At 38.8% G+C, this 10017-nt stretch overlaps 1 long non-coding RNA gene across 1 annotated transcript; it reads right to left on the bottom strand.

The window, feature by feature from the left end:
- Window positions 1-1268: 1268 nt before the first annotated feature.
- LOC134296765 (uncharacterized) lies at window positions 1269-7895 on the bottom strand. Its single transcript, XR_010003620.1, has 2 exons — window positions 7678-7895; window positions 1269-3186 (listed from the first exon to the last, which is right to left on the bottom strand). It is a non-coding gene; the product is annotated as an uncharacterized LOC134296765 (long non-coding RNA).
- Between the last annotated feature and the right edge of the window lie 2122 nt (window positions 7896-10017).

Genomic DNA, 10017 nt, shown 5'->3' with positions numbered 1-10017 from the left:
AGTGATTAGACCAGGCATGGGCAAACTTTGGCCCTCCAGGTGTTTTGGACTTCAACTCCCACAATTCCTAACAGCCTACCGGCTGTTAGGAATTGTGGGAGTTGAAGTCCAAAACATCTGGAGGGCCAAAGTTTGCCCATGCCTGGTTTAGACTGTGTTTGCAATAGTGTGCTTTTAAATTATTTTTAAAGGATCTAATAATGGAAACGTTATATTGTTTCTAATGTTATAGGGAGCTTGATTATATTTTAATGATTAACTCTTGTGTATCTATAAGGTAATCCTGTAAACTACTTTTACTTCCAGTTCTGAAGAAAAAGCAGAATATAAATAAAAATATTTCAGTGGGTTGCTGTGAGTTTACCGGGCTGTATGGCCATGTTCCAGAAGCATTCTCTCCTGACATTTCATCCATGTCCATAGCAGACATCATCAGACCTCACAACCTCTGAGGATGCCTGCCATAAATGTGGGCAAAACATCAGGAGAAGAATGCTTCTGGAACATGCCCATACAGTCTGGAAAACTCACAGCAACCCAGTGATTCCAGCCATGAAAGCCTTAGACAACTCCAAAATATTTCAGTCCTTTTGTCTCCCTCTGCCCACTACTGCTACTAGTCCTGAACTTAATTAATTAAAAAGTTTAATTAGTAACTGTTTTAGACAATTCCTCCTTTGAAGCCATTTCCCAACCAAACAATGAACTGCTTCGGTTTTCCAAGAAATGATTCCTTGTGCAAAATGCCCGATGTATATTTTAAAATCCAAATTCAGAGGAAATAATGAAGAAGTTGAGTGACTATAACAGCTAGGTTTTTAATTAATCCAAATTTAAAAAAATTAGGGAGCAATTAATTAGAAAGTTTTTTCCGAAAGTGAATTGGTTATCTGACGAGAGTGACTATGTTTAGAGGGGTGTGAAAGGGAGTACAAGAATACGCAGTGCAAGATTTGACAAAATGGAATAAACCATGGAAAATTACAGATCTTTTCATAATACGAGGATGAAATATTGTGGAGAGAGTAGACAAGAAAGACACTAAGGCAGAGTTGTGAGAAACAAAGTCTGGGAGACACTGAGGCCCGTTCCACACAACTGAATAAAATCCCACATTATCTGATTCAAACTGGACTATATGGCAGTATGGACTCAGATAACTTAGTTCAAAGCAGATATTGTGGGATTTTCTGCCTTGATATTCTGGAACATACGGCTGCGTGGAAGAGCCCCCCATTAGCTTGAAACAATATAAGAAGTTGGCTGAATATAATCTCACAATACATTGATTTTATTATAGATTCTTTGTATTGGCTGGGATTTGGTTCCAGGTTATTTTTTTAATGAAGCATAGTGTGTTCAAGGATCAAAACATTCATAGGAATACCAAAATACAGTGGAGTCTCACTTATCCAACACTCGCTTAGCCAACGTTCTGGATTATCCAACGCATTTTTGTAGTCAATGTTTTCAATACATCATGATATTTTGGTGCTAAATTCGTAAATACAGTAATTACTACATAGCATTACTGCATATTGAACTACTTTTTCTGTCAAATTTGTTGTATAACATGATGTTTTGCTGCTTAATTTGTAAAATCATAACCTAATTTGATGTTTAATAGACATTTCCTTAATGCCTCCTTATTATCCAACATATTCGCTTATCCAACATTCTGCCGGCCCATTTATGTTGGATAAGTGAGACTCTACTGTATTTGTTTATAAAGTTCTTCCAGCTCTATTGTACCCCTGCAAAACATGGACTGTTGACAAGCATCATTCTCAACTTCTGGAAAGGTTCCATCAGCACTGCCTTCAAAAAATTCTGCAAATCTCTTGGGAAGACAGGCAGACAAATGTCAGTGTTCTGGAAGAAGCAAAGACCACCAGCATCGAAAGAATGACTCTCCACCAACAGCTTTGCTGGACTGACCACGTTGTCTAAATGCCCAATCAGCCTCTCCCAAAGTAGTTCCTTTACTCTCAGTTCAAAAACAGAATATCGGTGGACAAAAAAAAAGAGATTTAAAGATGGGTCTATAGCTAACCTTAAAAAAATTGATATAATCACAAAGAACTGGAAAGCCCTGGCACTCAAGTATTGTTACTGGAGATCAGGTGTTACCAACAGCAACATGAATTTTGAAGAGGAAGGCATGTCCAGCAGATCCTTGTCATGATAACCTTCAATTTGGAAATATATGTCCTCAATGTGAAAGACTAAGTGAACCCAGAAGAGGTCCATCACAATCATTTACAGATCTACTGCCACAACTCTACCTTTGGAAAATAATCATACTCGGCCACAAATGATTGCCCATAATGCATGGGCTCCAGGTCTGCCCATGGATACCAAAATCCATGGATGCTCAAATTTTTATTATATGCATTGTGAAATAGAGTCCCTTAAAAGACAAAAATCAAAGGTTGTTTGCTTTGGGGAGAGGGAAAACATATTTTCAAGCCATGGCTAGTGGGCACCATGGATACTGAATCTGTGGACATAAATGGTCAGTAACTGCATCCATACCAGGAATCCATTGTCTGACGTGGCCATCATCTGGCCATGGGAACTAGCCAGTTTTATTCCTCCAGCACTTCTGTAAAGTAGCAAAGATACAGAAAGATCTGTGCCTAGTAAGATCTCCTACTTGCTTGTCCAACCCTTTTTACCCCATTCCCACGTCCCTCACTTCCTGCATACCATTTTTCTGGGAGTCGGAGGCAAGAATAATCATCCTTTGCAGAAGAAAATCAAAGCAACAATGATTTGCATTTCAATACAGCCATTTGAGACACGCTCATTATGCAGCGGAACTTCCTCAAGAAGCGAATAGTTTGAAAACTTTGTCATACGCAGGCTGCCTGGAGTTGAGGAACACACATAACAGACACAAATGGGCACATTCTTTTGCAAATGCAACTGATGCAATACGAGGTCAACTTGGCTGTGGCCCTGGTCACTCACATCTCAAGCTTGAGGTCAGGAGGGACAAAAGAAAAGAGACAGTGCTTGATGGGAATACGGTGGTGAACGTGGAACCTTAGTCCATGGTTTTGCTTGCTGACTCATTCCGGAATCAGTCCGGTGTAGACAAGGAAAGGCTTCCGTCTCCCCTGGCAACTGCTTGTTGCTATATATGAAGGTCCATCTCCAGCTTAATGAAACTGAATTCTGGTTCTAAAGAAAGAAAGAATCCTGCATCAGATGAATAGCTGCTTTCAATGGGGGGATTTCCCAGAGTATGGAACTGAATGAGTCCAGAATACAATTTAATAGGATGTACCCACAGATCGCCTGCCAACAGATCACAAGTTTTCAGCAAACACTGGGTGGCAGACAGAAATGGATGGAGACGCGGGCGTTTTCTGGAGCCAGGCTTTCAGAGAACACTTTTAATGAGCTTGTCTCTTGTTTCTTCCCCATTACATTGCCTTTTAAATTCTGTTTTCTAAGGTCCCTGTCTCATCTCTCATAGACCCTTTTCAGTTTCAGTACATTAAGCAGACTAGGACTGTTTAGCATTTCACTCCTAAGGACTGGATGTCGCCACATCAAGAAGAGTTCGCGTCCCTGCATTTTGCCTTTGCTAAGAGCTTGGTTCACTTCTAGTATAAAATGTGGGCATGAATTAGTTCTTCCTCACCATTTAGGTTAAGGTTTTCCCCTGACGTTAAGTACAGTCGTGACCGACTCTGCGGATTGGTGTTCATCTCCATTTCTAAGCCGAAGAGCCGGCGTTGTCCATAGACACCTCCAAGGTCATGTGGCCGGCATGACTGCATGGAGCACCGTTACCTTCCCGCCGGAGCGGTACCTATTGATCTACTCACATTGGCATGTTTTCGAACTGCTAGGTTGGCATTTACTTGCCTAATATTGCTAATTCTGCAGTGCAGAAAGGCAAACATTTCAACTAGACATTCCTCTCAGCTCAGTAGCTAAAGTACAATAGAGTCTCATTTATCCAACATAAACGGGCCGGCAGAATGTTGGATAAGCGAATATGTTGGATATTAAGGCGGGATTAAGGAAAAGCCTATCAAACATCAAATTAGGTTATGATTTTACAAATTAAGCACCAAAACATCATGTTATACAACAAATTTGACAGAAAAAGTAGTTCAATACGCAGTAATGCTATGTAGTAATTACCGTATTTACGAATTTAGCACCAAAATATCATGATGTATTGAAAACATTGACTACAAAAATGCGTTGGATAATCCAGAACATTGGATAAGCGAGTGTTGGATAAGTGAGACTCTACTGTAAGAGTAAAATAATCACTGTCCTTGGTTGAAAAAAAAAGTGTTTAATTGAATAATTTAGAAATATGCTGGAAGTATTCCTCTGTGTACTTACCTAGCTTCATTGCACATGGAACACATAATAGCCCAGACTTCAGAGGACTTTGAAGGACACCATCTTACTACACCACTGTATATAATCTGACTTTAGCACACACAGATTTTGGTATCCATGTGGGGTCCTGAAACCAAACCCTAACAGAGACTAAGGCATCACTACATTTCATTTTAATTTTAATGTTTCATCTTGTTTTATGTTATGGTTTTTAAATGATTTTTTAAAATTATAATTGCAACTTTGGGTAACACTTTGAGTATGATCTGGAAAAACAATGTGATCCAAATAACCTTCCAAGTTGCCCAGTCTTCTGTGTGCCCAGAGGAGAGTCTCTTATCTGGTATCAGCCGTGGATTGAGGTTCCAGGTTTTAGCCTGCCACTTTTGGACTCTCGCTTGCTGAGGTGTTCTTGCAAGTATCTCTGTAGATCTTAGAAAGCTATTTCTTGATTTAAGGCATTTGCATGCTGGCTCATATCTGAACAGAGGATGGGCTGGCTACTACTGGCTGCTACTTCCTGATGGATGTCAAGTGGTGCAATATCGGCTAAACAATATAACAACAACAACTCTTTATTGATTAGTCAGTATTGACCATATCAAAACATGTAAAACATAGCTTTAGTAGTATAATTTCTCCAGTGGTGTGGGGCATAGACATCCTGTGGTCATACGGCATGTCTCATTAAGAGCCACATCCACTGTTTTAGCATGGTGAAATATATTCTACACTGGGCATACATATTCAACATAGATTAAAATAGACTTTGTACAAACAGGATACCTATGTTTTCTTTTTAGATTAATAGAATCATAAATATGTATAAGGTATAAGGTAGTGTGAATACTTATACCGCGTTTCCCCGAAAATAAGACAGTGTCTTATATTAATTTTTGCTCCCAAAGATGCTCTAGGTCTTATTTTCAGGGGATGTCTTATTTTTCCACGAAGAAAAATTCACATTTATTGTTGAACAAAAATTGAACATTTATTATATACTGTACAGTAGTTGTCATCATAAACCAGCATAACCAGACAAACTGTGAATCCTATCAAGAATTTCTTGTTACTACCATTATTTCCATGTACAACACTCTATGGTACGTACATTTACCGATCCTGCATGCTCTGGTGTCCAGTCATGCTTCCAAACAAAAACTTTGCTAGGTCTTACTTTTGGGGGAGGCCTTATATTTAGCAATTCAGCAAAACCTCTACTAGGTCTTATTTTCTGGAGATGTCTTATTTTAGGGGAAACAGGGTATGTAAATTGTTTTCTTAAAAACTTTTGTTTCCGTATTACACCACTTGACTTGCCATGTTTCATTAAGAGCCACATCCACTGTTTTAGCATGGTGAAATGTATTCCACACTGGACATACGTATTCAACATAGATTAAAAATAGATAATAAAACAGATGATAGATAAATATTACTCCTTTTTCCCAACCTATCCTTTTAAGCTGTGCAGCCCATTCCCGACATGGCCAATTCAATGCATAATGCTGTCTGGCAAAGAACTGAATTTGTCTCACATCATTCCCTCAGGCAAACTAGAAAAGTCCATAGATCGTTAGGGGTATTCTCAGTATTTGTAGCTATAGACATGTGGCTGTGTCTCCATATCCATACCTCCTGATGCAGAATCTTGGCTCATATCTCCCCACAGAGTCACTCTCAGGAAGTCTGAGTTCTCAGGAAATGTTTCCTCTCAGTCCCATCACCATCACAGGCATTGGTTGCTTATGCGAAATTGATTCAGGGTGCACCTACACTGTAGAAGTAATGCAGTTTGACACCGCTTTAACTACCGTGGCTCAGTGCTATGGAATAATGGCAGATGTAGTTCTACAGCAAGCATGGGGAAACTTGGGCCCTCCAGGTGTTTTGGACTTCAACTCCCACAATTCCTAACAGCCTCCTGGCTGTTAGGAATTGTGGGAGTTGAAGTCCAAAACACCTGGAGGGCTGAAGTTTGCCTATGCCTGTTCTACAAGATATTAGCCTTCTCTGTCATATTGTGGCAGGGTCTTATCAAACTACAACTCCCAAGCGTCCATAGCATTGAGCCATAGCACTTAGTGGTGTCAAAGTACATTAAGTCCGCATTGTAGATCCACCCTGAGACACGTTTGGGGCTACGTATTCAGGGATTTTATGTAGGCTTTGGTATTCTTTCCTAATTTATTGTGTTTTAGTTGCTTTAAAACTTTATTTAGATAAGTGCTGTTTTATGTATGCTGTTTAGTTAATTAAGTAAATTTTACTATTGTGGTTGCTTTTAATTGTATTCTGTTTTAATGTATGTTTTAGACCACAACGACCCATTAACATCATCTCTCTCTTCTTCCTTTTTCCTCTTCGTCCTTTCTCTCTGTCTCCCTCCTCCTTTGGTCTAGCCCACCATGTCCATGGAAGAAAATCATCTCTTGCTCTAATGAGAAAATTCAATACAAGTCGCCAACTACTCTTGATGCCCGTTTGCCAAGTATAATCTAAGGCAATGTTATTTCTTATTATAGAAAAAGGCCACAGAATGCCATTCTCTGAATAATATCTTGCAATATAACCAGAATATGTAGACATGCATAGTCTGAATACATAATATTTGAAGTGTTTCTGCTTCTGTTTTCTCAACCTGAAGCTGTCTTTTCCCTTGCTAAAAAATTTGCATATTTTCTCAGAGCCTGTTTCTTTCTCACAATAGACAATATCCAGCCCTCCTGCCAAAGAAATGTCCAAATGCAAAAGAGTGGCTATAATAGTCATTGCCATTAAAGCAACTTTGAGATACACACATAGCCTTAAATTAGAATTATTACCACAAATGATTTTTATGTGACTTGATTGGTGCTATTAATCATTCTAACAGGATAAATGTTCATTTTTTATAAACTGACGCTTCCAAATTTAGGCTCTGTTTAAAGAAACATCATTAAATGAATTTCATTTCAGTGACTGATCAGGGGTGGGGGTTTGCATTCAAAATGTATTTGCTGAAAAAAATCCAACTTGAATTCCTGAGCAATTTCATTTCCTAACAATCCACATCATTATCTGTATAAATGAAGCCTCTCCATTGAGCCTTCAGAAATTTGGCCAGTTCGTGATATTAAAAATGCAGACCTTCTGGGCTGTGCCCAATTTCAGATGATTTTGCCATATTGGCTGGAATGGGGAAACCTTCAGAATACGCAGGGTTTGTTTCTTTGTTTATTAATTGAATATCTATACTGGTGGGAGGCATTTGCCACATCTTAATGGAAAACATCGGTGCACTTCTCAAATAAAATTTGTACTCACCAAAATCGTTGGTAGATATACAGGAACAACCTGTTTTGTGTTGGAAATAGCAACCTTCTTCAAGCCTCTACTAGTTATTTGTTATGTATAAAATTCAGATTGCTTACTGTATTGTATATGTGTGTATTGGTTTGCAGTTTTCCTTTACTCTATGTTGTGGGAGGGGCTGCAGACCATGTGATCAGAACTGGGACTGTTCAGGACTCAGACTCCATTTTAGAAACATTATGCTTTCAGACGCCAGCAAAAACAGTAAAGTTCAGATGCCAGTAGAAACAAAATGCTTTAGAGAACAGACTCTATTAGACTCTCAGAACAGAGAGATGCTTTAGTTAGACTTTGAACTGTTAAGATTATAAGAAAGATGCCCTGTGTTGCCTGCACAGAGAAACTACTTCAAATTCTATCTGTAACTGGATTGATATGCAAAGTACCTGTGTACTGAATACATGAAGTTTGTGACTAAAGCAACTATATTACTTTTAAAGAAGTCTGCTTATTTTTGTCTCTTGAGAGCATGATTTAAACCAAGTTGTTTTAAGGGAGAGTAGATTTTTGGACAACTGAAAAGAACACTTCTGAAGCTATATATGTGTGTGTGTGTTTTTGTGTATTGTCATATCTTTGTCCCTAACAGTTCAAAGAGATATCTAGGTATATCAGTTTAACAGCTGAGAAACCTTGCATGAATACTAGTGGATATTTACCACTAAGGAGAGTTTTTAACTCTTCTCAGGGAGATTCCTGATTTCCCCAAAATGGTGGGGAATGCCATTTTCAAAAAGGTTATGGAGACTTCCATTTCCCAAAAAGTTATGGCAACATTTTTCTGAAGGGGTATTATTTCTAACAAGGTCATGCCTTTCCAAGGATCATAATTCTTCAAAATTTTGTACCGCTTATATTCTGCGGACCAAACTGTCCCAGGTTCAAATCTCAGGAGCGGAATGAGCGCCTGCTATTAGCCCCAGATCCTGCCAACCTAGCAGTTCAAAAACATGCAAATGGGAGTAGATCAATAGGTACCGCTCCAGCGGGAAGGTAACGGTGCTCCATGCAGTCATGCCGGCCACATGACCTTGGAGGTGTCTATGGACAACACCGGCTCTTCAGCTTAAAAATGGAGATGAGCACCAACCTCCAGAGTTGGTCACGACTGGACTTAACGTCAGGGGAAACCTAACCTTTATATTCTGCATTGTGTCTACTTTAAGTTGTGCCAACAATTGTGATAAGCGAATAATTGGGGAATGCCAATAGTGTAGGAGAGGGGGAATTCTGATCCAATTTCTCCACTCCAAACACAATCTTATGCAGCTGTGTCACATTTCCTCTAACTCATTTTTTCCCCAAGCCAAACAGCCCCAGGCTTTGTGACCTTTTCTCACAAAGGAGTTGTTCCTGTGCTTTGATAACTCTGATTGCCCATTTGGAAGGAATAGAGCTGGTTTATCATTCCATAATGCAGTGTGTTTGATAGCAATTATTTCAAGCAAGCCATCTTCCACATATGTGGCCACCAATAAATCCCTTAATTACACAGCAGCAATACACAATATCTACTACATTAAGAGTTAATATTGTTTCACCATAAACATATATTTGAATCCAATATACTACATCGGCAAAACTGTTTACAGTGACTTTGGAAAGCCTCTTCCGAAAAATTTAATTTCAATTGACAGTGAATTGACAGTGACAGTGAACAACTTTCTCATCTCCTTTTCACAGACGATTTCGTCCTTTTCGCCAAAAATCCGGAAGATTTACAACATGATCTCCAACAACTAGCTCAACTCTCAAAATCTGGAACTGGAAATGAACTTGAAGAAAATGAAATGGATGAAAAATGAGCAGTGTATCCAGAGCCGCATCGTTATAAATGGAGATGAAATTAAGGAAGTAACTGAATATGTATATCTTGGTCAAGAAGCTTTAACAAAACCAGGCAGTTCAAAACACTAAGAGTGCTTATCTTCCACCAAGAAAGTTGTATGGCACGAAGTCTCTGTGCAGTGAATGTCAACGTTTTTCATCCCAAAATTATTAGGAGTTCCTAGGAAACTTTTGAAAGCAAAGAAGAGCAGATAAATTATGGTGACTCCACATGTTCTCTAAACACATGTGACAGATGTGACAGAACCAAATGAGAGAAGTAACCAAATTCAGGAATTAAGTATTGTGGTCATGATACTGAAGACTCGAGAACAAAATCAGTGATCATTTGCAATATCAACCAAACAGATGTAACTCTTTTAAAGTATCCAATATTATTTTCGATGAACAAAAGAGTTTGTAATTTTTATCTATTTGTTCTTTATATAAAGCAACCTAGAAACA

Source organism: Anolis carolinensis, chromosome 2 (genome assembly GCF_035594765.1).
Source record: "Anolis carolinensis isolate JA03-04 chromosome 2, rAnoCar3.1.pri, whole genome shotgun sequence".
In the NCBI taxonomy this organism is placed as follows: Eukaryota; Metazoa; Chordata; class Lepidosauria; order Squamata; family Dactyloidae; genus Anolis; species Anolis carolinensis.
Note: the sequence above shows the minus strand (reverse complement) of the source record. Positions and strands in the feature narration are given on the sequence as shown.